This window comes from Dama dama, chromosome 8 (assembly GCF_033118175.1).
Source record: "Dama dama isolate Ldn47 chromosome 8, ASM3311817v1, whole genome shotgun sequence".
NCBI classification, from domain to species: domain Eukaryota; kingdom Metazoa; phylum Chordata; class Mammalia; order Artiodactyla; family Cervidae; genus Dama; species Dama dama.
The window spans coordinates 13,405,281-13,423,760 of record NC_083688.1 but is presented as its reverse complement, the minus strand read 5'-3'; positions in this window follow the sequence as shown (position 1 = coordinate 13,423,760).

Genomic DNA, 18,480 nt, shown 5'->3' with positions numbered 1-18,480 from the left:
TTCTAACCAATTCCAAGGTGCTTCTGTTGCTGCTGATCCCACATTGAGGATCAGTGGTCTAGCCAGTGGGACAGTGGGCTGCCCCACGAACCCTGACACCACTTCTGCGTCCCTGAGCTCAGGCCACGTGGAGGTAAGCACACCGGCTGCATCTCACACCTCTGTGCCTTGCATTTGTTGTTTCTGTCTCTGGAGGGCCCTTCCCCTCTTCATCTCCTAAGGCCTGCTCACTCATCATCTCCTCTTTGGAGCATGTCTTCCTGCACCCATCTTCCTATGGACTCTGGCAACACCTTGCCCCTATTACACTCTGTTGTCATCTGTTCCTATTTCCACGTGAAATCACTCTCTCTAGACTCTGAGCTCCATGGAGCCTGGAGAGGAGCCTGAGCCATCTGGTCCTCAGAGCCTGGCGCCAAGTCCGGCCCTCAGAAGATCCTCACTGGTAGCAACGCTTGAATGAACCCCATAAGCAGATGGAAAACCTGGTGAATAATCACAAAGCTTACTTTGCCTTCTCTAATTCTGGCCCTGTGCGAGATCCTGGGGATTCAGTGGTGTGGGAGGCTAAGTCCTGGCCCGTGTGGGTTCAGATCTGTCAATGATAACGTTGCCGTGTGGCCAGAGCTTTACAGAAAAGAAGACAGTGAAGGAGCCGGGTGTTAAGGGGAGGGCTTCTCAGATAGTCTTCAAGGGAGTTGAACAGTCTGCAAGCAAAGCCCAAAGCTTTTCACAGACTTACTGCATTTACTCCTGACTGCAGCCCCACCAGGCAGGAACTGTCGTTCTTGTTTTACAGATGAGCAAAGGGGGACCCAGAAGGGGAATTCACCAGCCACAAATCACAGCACGCAAGCGGCAGAGCTGAGGTCTGCCTGGATTTCATGATGCTAAATCCTAAGCTCTCCATCTCCTGGGGCTACCCAGAGTCCAGGCACCTGTGTGGCCTGAGACTTTGTCGGGAACGTGGCTCCAGTGAGGGTTTACCGGCTTGCTCACAGCAGACCCCAGGGTCCCCTGTTAAGTCAGCCCCAAGGCCACTCTCAGGACCTGCCAGGGCTTGTCCAGAGGGAGGCTGTGCAGCTGGTTCTGGTCCCAGAACCCCTGGGACAGTCAAAGGACCGCTGTCCGGGGGCGGGGAAGGTGTGGATGTTGGCCTGCACATGTGTCCCAGGCGCCCAGACCTGAGTATGAAGCCCCTGCACAGAAGCGACGAGGAAGACACTACTGTCTTCCAGCGCAGAGCTCTGAGTCTGAGAAATCTCAGCACACAGCCTTGCCTTCCAGACTGCTGTGTCTGGGTGGGAAGACAGAACATATTTTATTCAAAAGTTTGCCAGCTTGATTCAGAACTTAAATATTTGAACGCATGGTGCTCTGCTGGTACTTTCGCCTCAGTGTCTGAAGGCCCCCAGATGTTAGCAAAGCTTCTGGACTCAGGGGCGGGTGCAGGCAGAGGCTCCCAGGTGCCTTGTCTGCCTCCAGCGATGCCAGCCGCTCCCGCCTGTCAATGCCTGTCTGCTGGTCAGCAACCCCGGAGCCACCTGAGTGCGCTGATGTCCCCAAGCTGCCACTCGCTGTCATCCCCGAGATAGGCCACCAGGGATGCAAGGATCCTCCCGTGAAGTGAGACTGGCTGGGGTCCAGCCTGGGAATCACACCGTGCTTGTCAGCTGTTGACAGGTGGGGCTGGTTGGCTCCTGGGCCTGATGGGGGCGGGACGGAGGATGTAGGGATGGGGTTTATCAAGGCCTGTGGCCAAATCCTTGACATATGCTAATGTATTCTCGCCCTCCCAGCTGCGGGAGGCAACAGCAAGACAACCAGCTTCTGCCTCTCCCAGGGAGCCTGAGTGGAGGCAAGGTGCTCAGCCTCTCCGGGGCCAAGTTTCTTCATCTGTAAAGTGGAGATCATTGGATCCTGCCTCTTAGGGCTGCCCAGCAAATTCAGCAAGAGAATCCGTGAAAAGCACTCAGCGCAGCACCTGGCCCTTAGCACTAAGGAAGTGGTTCAGTTCAGTTCAGTCACTCAGTCACTCATTCATGTCCGACTCTTTGCAACCCCATGGACTGCAGCACACCGGGCCTCCCTGTCTATCACTAATTCCCGGAGTTTACTCAAACTCATGTCTATCGAGTCAGTGATGCCATCCAACCATCTTATCCTTTGTCATCCCCTTCTCCTCCTGCCTTCAGTTTTTTCCAGCATCAAGGTCTTTTCCAATGAGTCAGTTCTTCACATCAGTTGGCCAAAGTATTGGAGTTTCAGCTTCAACATCAGTCCTTCCAATGAACGTTTAGGACTGATCTCCTTTAGGATGGACTGGTTGGATCTCCTTGCAGTCCAAGGGACTCTCAAGAGTCTTCTCCAACACCACAGTTCAAAAGCATCAGTTGTTCAGCGCTCAGCTTTAGCCACCGTAATTACAGCCAAGGCGAATCGCAGTGAGGCTCTGGGAGGTGGTATGGCTGTAAAACTCCCAGTTAGGACTGTTAGCTAAAAGAGAAGCTCGAGACAAAGAGTCTGGGACTGCAGGAGCCAGAAAGTTCCCAGAGAACATCCCTCCAACCCACTGTACAGATGAGTCCACAGAGGCCCCAGGAGACAGTGGGCCTGAGGGGATCTTAATCCCTGTCTCCTTCCCAATGAAAGTCAGGGAGCCTGGCTCTGGGATTCATTGTGGACTGTTCCAGAAAGCGAGCTGGGAAGGATCGTGGTTGCGTGTGTGATTCCAGACAAAAATAACCCTGAAGAAAAATAAGCTCTCCAGCTGGGTGGAAGCAGATTGCTCTCTGCTCAGTTCCGGGCAGCCATGGGCAAATGGCTGTAGGTAGACTGTTCTCATGGGCTCGATGTTTCTGGGCAGGAGTTGGTGGGGAACAGGGGCAAAGGTGCCACAAAGTCAAAATGCTATAGACATTCCCAGGAGACGAGCTCAAACCCCGTTCTGACACCTGGGGACCTCAAGAAAGGGCCTCCCTCTCCCTCTCTGGACCATGGGGACACAGCTCCCCTAGCAGGATATGAAGTCTGTTATTCAGGGAATCTAGGGCCAGAGGACCTGAACTAAAGCTTTACGAGCCGTGGGACCTTGGGCGAGTTACTTTTCTCCTCTATGCTCCAGTTTTCCCATGTGCAGAGCATTGAACTGGTGTGTTTCTGTGGAGGATTAAGTGAATCAAAGCATGCTGAGCATCCGAGATGCTTGGCACATCAGAAGTGTTAGCTGTTAGTCTCTGTCATTCTGGGAATGGAATGAAATACCACCTGTGAAGGGCGATGCTCAGCATGTGCACATAGTAGGCACTTAAGAACCATGACTTCTTGGGACTTCCTTGGTGATCCAGTGCTTGAGAATCCACCTCCCAGCTCAGGGTGTGTGGATCTGACCCCTGGTTGGGGAACTAAGATCCCACATATCAAGGGGTAACTAGTGACAGTCGCTCGGTCGTGTCCGACACTTTGAGACCCCAAGGACTGCATAGTCCATGGAATTCTCCAGGCCAGAATATTGGAGCGAGTAGCTGTTCCTTTCTCCAGGGGATCTTCCCAACCCAGGGTTCAAACCGGGGTCTCCTGCATTGCAGGCAGATTCTTTACCTTATGAACCACCAGGGAAACCCAAGAGGTAACTAAACCATCTCAGCTAGAGAGCCCACGCACCGCAACAAAGACCCAGCGAAGCCAAACAAAAAAGAACCACGCCTTCCCTTCCTTTCCTCCTGTGAATCAGGCTTGGGGATGAGGCAGGGCCCATCCTGGGGAGGGCCCCTCCCTCTCCCTCCACTCTCGCTGCCTTGCAGGCAGCACACCCCTTCCTCCAACAGGTCTGTCAGCAGCCTTCTGGCCTGCAGCCAGGAAGTGACTGCAGGCAGCAGCTCCACTCCTCAGCTCCTCTGCCCTCCCTTTTCATCTTCCAGCCAGTCCCCCAGGATGGGGGGCTAGGGACAAGGATGAGAAGGTCTCCTGGGTGTGGCAGGTATCTGGTTAAGAGCCAGGCTCTGGCTCCAGAACCACCTGGGTTACCACTGCTCAGCGCCCCCTCCAGCTCTGAGATCTCAGGCCACGCTCCCCTCCATAGGAAAAGGGTGATAGCCCATCCCTCATTTAAATGAGAGAATGCACACAAAGCGCTTGCCACAAAGCCTGGAGCAGAGTTGTTGTTTAGTCTCTCAGTTGTGTCTGATTCTGCGACTCCATGTACTATAGCCCACCAGGCTTCTCTGTCCATGGGATTTCCCAAACAAGAATACTGGGGTGGGGTGCTATTTCCTTCTCCAGGGAATCTTCCCACCCAGGGATCGAACTCATGTCTCCTGCTTGGCAGGCGGACTCTTGACCACTGGGCCTCCAGGGAAGCCCTTGGCACAGGGTACGTGCATACAAAGTACTAGTCATCGTGTCAGTACTAGTGTTGAAGTTCAAAGCCAGGCATTTCACAAGGAAATGCTTCAGCTGCGTCACCCAGAGCGGCAGGGGGGTACTGCCCTCCTGTGCTGGGTCTCTCACAGTCCTTCTTTACCACCCAGGCTCTCACGGACCTCAGATGATCCCTTCTTCTAGCCTTCTGTTGGGCCAGAAGTGAACACTGGGGGCAGGTCCCCCGGAACCAGTAGATCACCAAGAAAGGAAGAGGGTGACTGGAAGGGGGAGTGACACTCCATTCTTTCCTAGGCGCCTCAGATGAATCAGAGCAGGAGACTTGCCCAGATGAGCAGACCTTTCCCACATGGGCGCGTGAAGGCAGCACAGAAAGAAGGATGCCAGAGCCCCCCTTTACCTGTCTGAGCATCAGTGTCTTCATCTGTCCAGGGGGGCTAACAATCCCACATTCCAGGGTGGTGGCATCCATCGCAGTCTGAGCTGTGAAGAGCTGTCCAGATGTTGGCAACTGGCTGTGATTCCCCACTGGAAGGAGAAGCCGGGACCCGAGCCAAGGTCTGGGCGGTGATGGAAGGGGGATCCTGAAGCCCCGGAGAGGGACTTCTGACACCCACCACAGTTGCTAGGCAGACTTCCCACCTGGCCTCTCATCAGGATGGCAAGTCAGAAGTGGTTGCTGTTGCCATAGCAGTGAGGCTGGTTTTCATTGGTGTTTCTTCCTTGGGAGCATCGATACAGCAGGGGCCACTAAATAAGCCAGGGAATTGGGTTTTTTCCATCAGGTCACATGAAGAGTGACTCAGCCTGGGGAGCTTTCCCAACTCTTTCCAGACGTTGACTGGGAGCACTTGACCCCTGCAGTAGGTGAATATCACCCTCCTCCTGCACACCATGAACCTTTATCCAAAGAGCACTCCGAGGGCTTGGTGCCCCCGCCCCAGCCACCGTGGGCCTCCCAGCCCTTCCGTCTGCCTTCTCCCTCTCATTTCCCCTGCTCTAGACATGGGGGTCTTCTCTGGACCCTTCTACTTGCCAAGCTCCTTCCCATGCAGGATCCTCGGTCTGAACCTTCTTTCCTCCTCTCCTCTCCTCTCCTCGCTAACCCCTCTTCCTTCAGATCATTCCTCCCTGAAGTCGTCCTCAACCACATCTATCACCTCTCATTCTTGACACCCCTCCCATTATTATTAGCATAATAATAATTTCAGTTTGTGCACATGTGTCTCTGTGTGCATGGTCCCTGTCTCCCTACCCACCCTTGAACGTAATCTCCATCAGGATGAGAAGGGCAAAAATGTCTGGGCTTTTTTTTCTCCTTATTTCATTGAGATATCATTCATATACCATAAAATTCACCATTTAACAATTCAGTGGTTTTTAATATGTTCACAGAGTTGTGTAACCATGGCCATTATCTAGCTCCAGAACATTTTTCATTGCCCTAAAAAGAAACCTCAAACTCATTCCCCCTGCCCTCTGGCCCCTGGTTACCAGTAATCTACTTTCTGTCTCTCTGGGTTTGCCTGTTCTGGACATTTGTTATAATAGAATCATATGATATGTGGTCCTTTGGGACTGGCTTCTTTGACTTAGCATAATGTTAAGGTTCATGCGTATTGTGGCATAGGTCATTCCTTCATTCCTTTATGTAGCTTAATAATATTCCATTGAATGGATGTGTCACATCTTGTTTATCCACGAATCAATTGATGAATGGTTTGTTTTCACTTTTTGGCTGCTATGAATAATGCTGCTGTGAAGATTCCTATATAAGTTTTGTTTGAACTCTGTTAAATTCTGAGGTATGTACCTCGGCATGGAATTGCTGGGCCAAGTGATGTGTGTGTGTGTGTGCCTTAGCTGCTCAGTTGTGTCCAACTCTTGGCAAGCCCATGGACTCCTGCAGGCTCCTGTAGGCTTCTCTGTCCATGGGGATTCTCCAGGCAAGAATATTGAAGAATATTGCCATGCCCTCCTCCAGGGGATCTTCCCAATCCAGGGACTGAACCCAAGTCTCCTGCATTGCAGGCAGATTCTTTACGTCTGAACTACCAGGGAAGCCCCATGATAACTACGTGTAATTTTTTGAGGTGCTGTCAAACTGTTTCCCGTAGTGGCTGTACCGTTTTACATTCCCATCAGCAATGCGTAAGGGTTCCAGTTTCTCCACATCCTCACTACACCAGCACTTATTATTACCTGTATTATTTAGAGTAACTGTTCCTGTGGGTGTAAGGTTCATTGTGCATTTGATTGCCCTGGTGACTAATGATGTTGAGCATCTTTTCATGTACTTATTGGCCAATTTTGTATCTTCTTTGGAAAAATTTCTATTCAAATCCTTTGCCCATTTTTAATTGGTCTATTTATTGTTCTATTGTTGATTGGAAGAGTTCTTTGTCTTCCCTTGTGGCAGTTCCTGCCAGTGAAGGAGACATGGGTTTGATCCCTAGGTCAGGTAGATTCCCTGGAAAAGGAAATGGCAACGCACTCCAGTATTCTTGCCTGGGAAATGCCATGGACAGAGGAGCCTGGCGGACTACAGTCCATGGGGTTGCAATGAGTCGGATGTGACTTAGTGACTAAATAGCGGCAAGAGTTCTTTATATATTCTGGATTCTAGACCCTTATCACATCTACGATTTGCAAATATTTTCTCCTATTCCATGAGTTGACTTTTCGCTTTCTTGATAGTATGCTTTGATGTTCAAAAGTTTTTGATTCTGATGATGTCCAATTTATCTAGTTTTCCTTTGGCTGCTTGTGCTTTTGGTGTCATATTTAGGAACTGTTGCCTGATTTAAGTTCACTCAGATTGACTCCTGTGGTTCCTTCTAAGAGCTGTGTATTTTTAGCCCTTATATTTAGGTCTATGATTCATTTCGAATGAAGTTTTATATATGGTGTGAGGTAGGAGTCCAACTTCATTCTTCTGCATGTGGATGTCTAATTGTGTCAGCATCCTCTATTGAATAAATACTTTCTCCTTTGAATCATCTTGGCACGCTGTTGAATGTTTTTTGTAAATATATGAATTTATTTTCAGACTCTAGATTCTATTCCACTGATCTGTATGTCTGACCTTATCTCAGTACCACACTGTCTTGATTACTGTAGTGTGTTGCTAAGTTTTGAAGTCAAGAAGTCCTCCAATTTTGTTCTTTTTCAAGATTATTTTGGTTGTTTTGGGCCCCTTGTGTTTCCATATGAATTTTAGGGCTGGCTTATCCATTTCTGCAAAAATAGTAGTTGGAATTTTGATAGAGATTCATTGAATCTGTAGATCAATTTGGAAGCATTGCAATCTTAACAATATTAAGTCTTCTAGGTTGTGAGCACTGGATGTCTTCCCATTTGTTTAGGTCTTTAATTTCTTTCAGTATTATTTTGTAGTTTTCAGTGTATGAGTCTTGCACCTCCTTGGTTAAATTTATCCCAAGTACTTCATTATTTTCTATATTATCATAGATGAAATTATTTCCTTAATTCAAGTTTGAATTGTTCATTGCTAGTCTATAGAAATAAAACTGATTTTTGCATACTGATTTTGCAACTTTAGTGCTCTGATTTAGTAGCTCTAAGTTTTTCTTGTGTGTGTGTGTATGACTTCTTTAGGGCTTTCTATATACACTGTCATGTCATTTGCCTCACAGATATAGAGTACAAACTAGTGGTTTCAGTGGGAGAGGGAAGGGGTAGGGCCAATATAGGGGTAGGGGCTAAAGGGCTATGGGATTATATGCAAATAGGTTGTGAGACTTTTTTTTAATTGAAGTGTATTTGATTTACTGTGTTGTGTTAGTTTCGGTGTAAGCAAAGTGACTCAGTTATACATGTATGTATGTATTCTTTTCCATATCCTTTTCCATTACAGTAAAACTATTAAAAATTGTAAAGCACTATAGAATTTAAAGGCTGTTTCATTCAATTAAAAAAAATCATATTATCTGGAAATAGAGATAGTTTTACTCCTTTTTTTCCAATCCAGATGTCTTTGCTTTCTTTTTCTTGCCTAATTGCCCTGGCTACAATCTCAAGTACAATGATTTGAGGGGTTTTGATGTTTCTCTTTAGACATTTATTGATTTGTTTACATCTCTGCAGAGGATCCATTCTATCCTGATCTGGGGGGAAGTGGTCGAGGGAGAAGGCTCTATGTCAGAGTAGAGAGTGTGTGTGTATTTTCTCAGTCAGGTCTGACTCTTTGCAACCCACCAGGCTCTTCTGTCCGTGGAATTTCCCAGGCAAGAATACTGGAGTGGGTTGCCATTTCTTACTCCAGGGGGTCTCCCTGACCCAGGGAATGAACCCATGTCTCTTGCATTGGCAGGTGGGTTCTTTACCGCTGCACCACCTGGGAAGCTCCAGAGTAGAATATTAGGTGCATGTTCTTTTGAGATAAAACAGACTTCCAGGAGATTCTTCTCTTGCATCAGGCTCCTTGGAGGTCAGTTCTGCTGTTGGGGATGCTCATGTGGGAAGGAGAAGGAGCAGGGGCTTTATTGTTCTGCTTCTCTTGACCCAGTTGGAACAGAAAGTGCAAGCCCAGGAGTTCTGCCCAGCGAGGAGGGGAGCTTGATGGTTCCCAGAAGTCAGTTATCCCATTGAGTCCACTCCTTAACCTGGTAAGCAAGTAGGGTAGGGGCTGCAGGCCTCATTCTACAGATGGAAAAACTGAGGCCCTGAAAGGTCAAATGATTTGCCCAAGGTCTCAACATTCATAATTTTCTGAGTCAGACAGGATGTCATAGGTTCATAGCAGAGTCCAGGAGAGAAAAGGCAGGGTCAGGAGGAGGCCCTGAAACTCCGGAGGTTTCTGTGTAGAGACATCTTGCCTGGTGTTGGTTGGAGTGCCTCTGCTACAGGCAAGGGCCACCCACTCTCAAAGGCTGACTCAGCCAGGCTGACTCAGAGGGAGCACCGGGTCAGCTTCAAGGGAGTGTTTTGAGGGAGCCCTGGGATAGCGCACTTGACATGGAGATTTGCAGGGGTGCTGTGAAGACAGGCAGGCCACCCACTTGAGGTGATAGCAGAAGGGTTGCAGAAAAGCCTCCGGAGAGAATGAAAGAAACCTTCACTGAAGGGGTGAGAAAACTTCAGCAGATCAGAACACCATCTACAAAAGTGAGGGTGAGGTGGGTGGAAGGACTGGACTCAGAGGAGAACAGAGAATGGCATCTGTTGGGTGCACCTCCTGTGCCAGGCTTTATATCCGCTAATGTCAACTCTGAAAGGCGGATTTAATTCTTTTCCTTTTGTAGACAAGGGAACTGAGGCTTAGGAGGTTTAGACTCGCTGGACATCACACGGCTAGCAAACAAGGAGTCTGAACACAACCTGTCTCAGCAGCCTCTGTGGCCCTGGTGGATCTTCTGGGAGGGTTTCAGCAGTTGGGGGAGGCATCAGCAACAGCGGTGCTGATGCTGTGTGTGGACCAGAGGAGCTGATAGGGAAAGCGGGGTGGTGTGCAGGCTCTGGAGCCCATTGTGTGTGTTTGAATCCTGCTCTGTGACCCGGGGTCTGTGACTTTGCTCCCTGCACCACAGTGTCCACAAGCGTAAAATGACTCTTCTCAGGAGTGAGGGGAGTCAATGACATGGACATCAGGCCACGTGTACAGGGCAAGTCCCTGGAGCGGAGGCCTTGCTTGCTTCTCTGGGCCTCTCACTATGCAGACACTTGGAGTCAATCTTCTGAGCAGCCAGTGCAGGCCTGGTGCAGAGTCAGTGTCCACAAATGCTTGGTGAGTGAGTGAGGAGATCAAGGGTGGAGCAAGGGGCCAGACCCAGCCAGGCAGTTGCTGGACTGGATGGAGTGTGGTGGTGTTGGTGGTGGGGAGTGGGGTGGAGGTGGGAGGGTCAGGGGAATCAGGGAGAGTGCCTTAAAGGAACCCGCACACCTGGACGACTGTGGTCTCCTGGCCTTCAGAACAGGAGTCCTCTGAGCTGTGGGGTCCTGGAGTCTACACCACGAGTAATAATCACAGTGCCATTAGCATGGCTTTTCCTATAGCTGAGGGCCAGCAAGTGTTCTGAGTGTTTTACACGTGCTCCCTCATTTAGGCCTCAGGACAGCCCCATGAAATAGGTTCTGTTATTATTATCCTCATTTTACAGATGAAGACATTAAAGCACAGAGGGGTTAAGTGACTTGCTGATGATCACACAGCTAGGAACTGTTGAAGGTGAGATTTAAACCCAGACAGTCTGGCTTCTAGACCACACTTTTAACCACTACACTGTATAGCTTCTCTGGGGTCAAGCTGCAAGAATCTGGCCTTGGGATGAAACCAAAGACTTCATAGTGAAAATCACTGAGTCGTGTCTGACTCTTTGCGACCCCATGGAATAGTCCATGGAATTCTCCAGGCCAGAATATTGGAGTGGGTAGCTGTTCCCTTCTCCAGGGGATCTTGCCAACCGAGGGATCAAAGCCAGGTCTCCCACATTGCAGGCGGATTCTTTACCAGCTGAGCCACCAGGGAAGCCTTAAAGACTTCATAATTACCCTAATAATAATAGATGTGGGTAGAGTATTTCACAGTTTAAAAAGCATATTAGAGTCTAGCAATTGCTTTCATGGTTGTGTTCTTATTTTCATCCCCTGGGTTCTCTGTGACAAAGATAGGACTTTATCCCCTTTTTGCCAGTGACAAATTAAGATCCTGAGGGGAAAAGTGACTTGTCCAATTAACGATAATTTATTGAGCACTTACTATATGCAAAGTCCTTTACTCACATTATGTCATTGAATTCTCACAGCCCCAGGAAGTGGGTATTAGTAACAGTAGTATTCCCATTTTACAGATGAGGAAACTGAGGCTCAGGGAAATGACTTTCCCAGATCCCACAGCTTGTTAAGTGACAGCTCAGACTCCATCCAGAGCCTGGGCTGATAACTCCTAGGCTCTGTTCTCAGTCCCCTCCTGGACAGATGTTGACTCCTGATTGTTTTCGTCAACCTTCTGATCTTTGCTACCTCACTTCCCTTGTCATAGCCACTCCTGAGATCCTCTACACCTCCTTAATTAATTAATTCTTACTGCCTAAATGCCAGCTTCATTAATGTGCTTTCTACTGTGAGTTTTTGACTTAATAATATGGTATCGTTCATTGTACTTAATGGGGGGAATCTGATTAATCACCTTTATATTTATCCAAGTGTCCATTTGTCTATAGCAGCTATGTCCTGGGAGAGCCTGGTTTATGGTGGGTTTTTCTCTGTCTGCGTTGTCTTCCCCCACTCCCCAGTTTCTCTCTGGAGGGCGCCCTCCTTCCAGGCCTTCACTCCCCATTCCGGGGCCTGCTGAGGAATGGCATTGGCAATGTGCTGACCGTTTGGACATGGGAATGGGGCAGAGGTAGAGGGGGCATCTCCAAGAAGGTGGGTGCCTTAGGCGGGAGAGGGATTCTGGCTCCTGCCTTCAGCCATCCAAAGAAGGCCTCATGTCTCCATCAGATTGCCCATCTCTAGCCCTCTTCCCTAGTCAGGGAGCCCCATGCTTGAGGCATCCATCCATGGATTCTCCCTCTGTCCATGGAATACTCCAGGCAAGAATACTGGAGTGGGTTGCCATTCCCTTTTCCAGGGGATCTTCCCGATCCAGGGATCATACCTGAGTCCCTGGCATTGCAGGCAGATTCTTTATCATCTGAGCCATCAGGGAAGCCCTGGCTAACCCTACTCAAACCTTGCCTGGCTCCTGGGGCCAGTGGGATAAAGCTCTGGGTCTGAGGCCTAGCTGCAGCTGCTCCCACCCTGCCACTCTCACTTCATCCATGCAGAGCTGCTCCAGGCCCTCAAGTGGTCCACACCCTTCCACATCTGGGGTGACTAACGTGTCCCAGTTTACCTGGGACTTTGGGGTTTATCCCCTCAAGTGCTGGATCTGGGAGAAACTCCGCAGCCCCAGGCCAGTCGGGATGGTTGATCACCCCACCCACACCTGGGGGGGCGGGGGTGGGTTGCCCATGCTCATTCATCCCCCGGTAATTTCTTCTTTATTTTGTTTTCTTTTAAAAACATTGCTCATCAATGTAGCAACCTTACAGAAATCTCTCTAGTGGACTCTCAAAGACCCCCCTCCAGTTCCAGTCTCCAGAGTTAACAGTTTGATGATAGTTTGATGATTCTTTCTCTTTCTTCTGCACAAAATTTGGATCCTGCTGGGAATTCCCTGGTGGTTCAGTGGTTAGGCCTCTGAGCTTCCACTGCAGGGGGCACAGGTTTGATCCCTGGTTGGGAACTAAGATCTCTCATGCCTCTCGGCACAGCCAAAAGAAAGAAAAAGGATCATACTTCTCAGGTGGTCCTGCAGCCTTTTCACACCACACAGCTTGACCCTCTTTCCACCCTCTATTGTAATGTCTGTGTTGGTTTCATCTTAGGGAGATGTCATAATTTACTGTGTGTCCTTTTAAGGGATGTCCAGAAGATTTGCAGTTGTTGTTTTGTTTTTTTTAAGTCCAAGACCATATTTATTTTATTTTTTAAAATTTATTATGTATTTTATTTTTGGCTGTGCTGGGTCTTTGTTGCTGTGCAAATGCTTTCTCTGGTTGTGGCGAGCTAGGGTGGTGCTTAAGTTGTGGTGCACGGGCTTGTGGGTTCTTCCCGGACCAGGAATCAAACCAGCACCACTGGACCACCGGGGAAGTCCAAGGCCGAATTTAAGCATCACCTCCTCTGTAAACCCTTCTTTAACCCTCCAGGTGGTCTCAAGTTTCTTTCTTATTACTGTCATTATTTTAATAATAATAGTTAACTTTTATGGAGTGCTGGTTATCCGGCACTTGACATACATTATCTCATTTCATTTTCACAAGTCCAAGAAGTGCAGAGACTTGATGTCCCCATTTACAGATGGGGAGACTCAGGCTCATATGGCAGATAAACCCAAGCAGTGTGACTCCAGAGCATGCCCTGAACTGCCTTGCATGGTTTTCCCAAGGGTACACTGGAGTGGTGGGGCCAGGGGCCAGGGCCAGGCCAGACGCCCTTTACTGCCCTGCTTCCCAGCTGTGCACCAACCAGGTCAAAGCCCAGAGGTGTTGTTGCTGAAAGGCCAAAGCTGGTAGCCTACAGTGTCTAATTCACTCTTGCCAAGACCCAGAAATTAGGGATAGGGAGGGCCTGGTAGGAGGAGCCTTCTGGGGGAGGGCAGGCTCGTGGGCTTTTCTGGGCCTGTAAAGAAGGGTATGCCCACAAGCAGAAAGCAGAGTGCCAGGACTGGAGATTGGCGGTTGGAGGAGTGGGGCAAGGCCTGGACTTGGGAATGAATTTACAAATGTGTGTGCACGCTAAGTCGCTTCAGTCATGTCCAACTCTTTTCAACCCTTTGGACTATAGTCTGCCAGTCTCTTCTGTCCTGGGATTCTCCAGGCAAGAAAACTGGAGTTGGTTGTCATGCTCTCCTCCAGGGGATCTCCCCCATCCAGGGGTGAACCCACATCTCTTACATCTTCTGCACTGGCAGGTGGGTTCTTTACCACTGGGAATCTAGAATACCCCTTGATTTTCTCAACACTGCTGTCAAATAGGCACCTTGTGCCCATTCTACAGAGGAGGAGACTCAGACTGAGTCACTGGTCTGAAGGTCCTTCTCTGCACTGTCCATGCCACCTCCCACCATGGCGCCTATGAATTTGGACCAGATGGTTGATGAGGAGTTAGGCGCCCCATGAGATAGAGGGACCCTTTGATTTTAGACTGACCTTGGTATCACCCTGGGCTGCTAGGCCCAAGGGTTATGCAAATTAATGTAGATGTATGCCAATTAGGCCTCTTCAAGGCCTGTTGTTCTTATGTAGCTGCCGGCTCAGAGGTATAGGGGGATAGATCTGCCCAGAAGGGGCCTGAGGAGCCCCCCAGCTGGGGATAGGTCAGCAGTCACTGGGGTGAGGGGATGGGGTTGCCATGGAGACAGAGGCCAAACCCCAGCCGCTGCCTCAGGATAGTCCAGGACTGGCCAGATCAGCCCACTGAGACAGTCCAGGGCCTCTCTAACAACTCTAAGTGTAGTCTCCGAGGGCTAATTATGTGGAAGGTAGTGACCAGCTGCTCCCTGGCTCCTCCAGGCCCAGATGAGGTAGGGGGCTGGGCCACAGCAGGAGGGTGTGAGGACAGACAGATGGCAGTCTGGGGGCTTGGAGGCTGGGGAGCTGTCTTGAGGAAGAGGGCGCAGCACTGGGGGGAAGGAGGTTACCCCTCCAGAGCAGAAGGCGTGAGATTGTAGGAGCGAGTATCCCAGTCTCCAAGAACCACGTGGTGGGGTTCTGTAAGGGCTCTGCCCCAGCAGACGTGTGCAGACTCCGCTCTTCCGTGTGACCCTGGGTAAGCCCCTTGGCTTCCCTGAGCCTCAGTTTCCTCATCTATCAGTAGAGGTCAGATTAAGAGATGTGATCTGGGACTTCCCGACTGGTCCAGTGGTTAGGACTCTGCGCTAGCCTGCAAACCATGTGGCACACAAGAAAATGTAGAGAGTGATGTGACCCGAGTATGAGGGGCTGTATACAGTAGGTACTCAATAAGTGGCTGTACAATTCTAAGACCCATTGGGAGAGGTTAGTTTAGTTTTGGTGGGGGGCTTTCTTTGTATTTTGTTTTGTTTTTTCATCTGCACTGCACAGCTTGTGGGATCTTAGTTCCCCAATCAGGGATTGAACCTGGGCCCTCGGCTGTGAAAGCTCAGAGTCCTAACCCCTGAACCACCAGCAAAGCCCCTAGTCTTCTTGTGGGAAAGAGCTTCTTCTCTTCTTGCCCCCTCCGGCTTCCCCTGCTCCCTGGCCTGGGCTGGGTGTTCTGCTATCTGTCCCGAGGAGGGGAAGGTTTCTCATCCAGTGAGGAAAGGATCTGGGCCCTGTGGACTCAGGACTGAGCTCTCAGCACTAAGCCCGCAAAAGCCACTCAAGAACTGTTGGCAGAATGAATGAATGAACAGATGTGAAGTGCTCAGAACAGTGCCTGGCACTAGTTGGAAGTTAATAAACATCAGCTGTTACTGCACTGCCCATGGGAGGCTGGGCTGGGTGGCTTATCAGAGCAGAGCAGATTCTGTCCCCACGTCTGCTCTGTCCCTTCATATCCCCTTGGCTGTCTGGACAGATGTCTGGCGGGTAGAAAGAGCAGTGGCGATAGAGATAAGAACTCAGATCTTAGCTCTGCCACATCCTGTCTGGAACACTTGTGGAGACTCAAGAAGGCCGCTCTGAGCCTGCCGTGTAAGAGGGGAACCTTCATAACAAGGTGGCCACACTAGGGCTCTGGGGAGAGGGCTGCTGGCACCTGGAGAAGGGGTGGTGATGGGTCTGGGTATAGTCAGGCAAGGGGAGGCAGGGCTGTGATGACCCAGGCAGAACCGAGAGAGACAGGTTGTACCAGGGACTGGCAAAACCATCTTCTAGGGAAAAAGAGCCATGAGGCTCTGAGCAGGGGTCCCAGGATCCCAAGGCCAGTACCCCTGCAGGCAGGTAGGCTGCAGCAACAGCAGGCCTGGATAGTAACCGGGAGCCGGAGCGGCCCCCATAGTGAAGATGAGAACAGAGGCCCAGAGGAGTTTTGCCCTAGGTCCCAAAGCACGTTCTCGTCACAGGAGATCTCAGATCCTGAGCCACCCAGGTGCTCTTCCACATAGTCTTGTGATGAATCAACAACATCTTAGAACATTTTCTCTTAGCTTTTAAAAAAATTGTAGCTTTGTTGTAAAACATCTCAGAAATCCAAAAGTGTTGTGTATTTAAAAGTAAAAGTCTCCCCTTTCCCGCTCCCTAGGGAGAACTTCTCATAACCATTTGTTGTATGTTTCCCTGGCTCTCGATTCGGCATTTACAGTCACACACATCTTGTATCTGTCTTCTTTTTGTTTTTGTTTTTTTTAAACATAAATGGAATCATATTGTTCTGCAGCTCTTTTTTTTTTTTTTTTTTGTCTTTTCACTTAACAGTGATAGCCTTGGACATTTTCCAGGAGGATCCAGGCTGGGCCAGAGAGAGGCAGAAGGGCTGCGAGAGCCCTGGCAAAGAAAGGGAGAGAGAGTGTGTTACAGGTCGGAGGAATTCCCCTCAAGTCACTACACACAGTGGGTGGGAAACCAGGCAGAGAAGCCTCTATCCTCAGCTCCCAGAGGACTGTGGTATCTGGTCTCTAGGCCTGAATTCTCTGAGGCCAAAGCCACGCTAGCTTGCTTATCACCATATACCCTGCATTGTGCCTGGCACATAGTAGGTGCTCAAGAAATACTTGTTGGATGAATTGAGTCCCTTTTAGGCCCATCTTCCCGACCCTGCCAGAGACTACCTGGTCTCCGTTGACTGCACTCTTTTTAATCTCTTGCTGGGTGTTTATTTCAACTCATGCTCAAATGGCTATGGACGCCAGATGGACCCTGGAGAGGGGGTCCATCCCTGAGCTCAGAGAAAGAGAGAAGACCCTCCCCTTAGACAAGTCACTGCCCTTGTCTGCTGGCAGTTTGCTCACCTCTCTAACGAGGGGTTGGACCAGCGGGTCTCCAGGGGTCCTTCCAGCTCTGCCATCTGTGGCTTCAGTCCCACTACCTCATTTCACGGATGAGGAGCTGAGTCGACTTTAATTTTGTCAGCTGCCTCAGAAATCCATTGGGAAAAGGGGGGCTTGGGTTTGGGGATGCGTCTAAGACTGCTGCCATGTCCTAAGCACCAACTGTGTACCAGGCACCCGCTTTAGAGCTTCACATGCACTGTCCGGAATCCTCAGGGCATTTTCCCAGTGAGCTGGCTCAGAAAGGGGGAGTAACTGGCCCAAGGTCACCCAGTGAGTCAGGGACTGATCTGGGAATGGAATTCTGGTCTGCCTAGAGCCCCCAGTGATGAGCTCTTCTCGCCTCAGCCTCTCTGTGAACTAAAGTCAGTGAAGGAAAAAAATGAATAATATGAAGTCAGTAAAGGAGACCAGGTTGGACCAAACTACTCTCCAGAAACTTCAGGGTCCCGTTCCTCATTGTTTCCCCAGACAATCTGACTTCTGTATCTAAGTCCCCTGGTGACATAGCTAGAATTTGGGGCAAAAAGTGGTTGACTTGCAGACCTGGCTGGCAAGGGCTTGGGCACAAGAGGCTTCTGATAGGGTTCTGTGGCCCCAGGCTTAGCCCTCTCCCCCAGCTAGTTTTCTGGGGCTGGGGTGGGCCCATCTGCATTATTCATTCTTCACCCCCCAACCCCCAGCCCCCCACCTGATGTTGGACTCCTGGGGTTGGCGTCTAGACAGACAAGAGCATCCTACTGAGAACAGAGGCAAGGGATGAAGGTTCCCATGGCAACTGCATCCCCCTCAGCTGGCAGCTACCCGATAAATAAATAATCAGGGATGGGGGTGGGGCGCTCAGGGCCAGGGGAGGGGCAGCAGGGGAGCCTGGTGGAGGCTTCACTCTGGAAAGAAGGGTGGGTTAGGCTTGAAGTGGTCTGGGGGCTGGTATTGCAATCGGCCAGGTGAGAGAGGGGAGAGGGAGGAAAATGGCCAGATGTGAGAGATTCAGAAGATCAGAGAGCCGGGACTCGACGACAGGCTGGGCATGCAGGTGAGCAAGAGACTAGGACCGAAAGCTTAGCTTTCTAGCTCATGTAGCTGGACACCTCATGGGACCCACATCCCTGGAAATGGACCAGGTTTGGGTATATTAAGTTAATGATGAACCATCCAATGGGTACTTGGTTATAAAGGGGCTGGAGGCTTAAAGGACTGAAGCTGGCGGGAAGTCGGGGCATGCATTTGCTGGGACACATGGGGTGTGAAGAGGGGCTGGGCTGCACCGCAGTCAGGCCTGAGAAGTGGAGGATGTGTGTGCCAGGTATGGCTCTCGCCGCTGGAAATACAGCAGTGAATATCCCCACTCTCATGGAATTCGCTGTCTAATGCAGGAGACAGTAAATAAGCAGTAAGTAGTATGTTAGTCAGTGAAAAATGCCATGGAAAAAAATTAAGCGTTGGAGGCAGGGACGAGGGGGGAGTTCTGCAACAGAATATAATTTTACATGGTGCTGACTCTCCTCAAAATCAGATGAGGGAGATACTGTGAAACACACCCATTTTGTTGGTGAGGAAACTGAGGTACATACAGGGAGGTT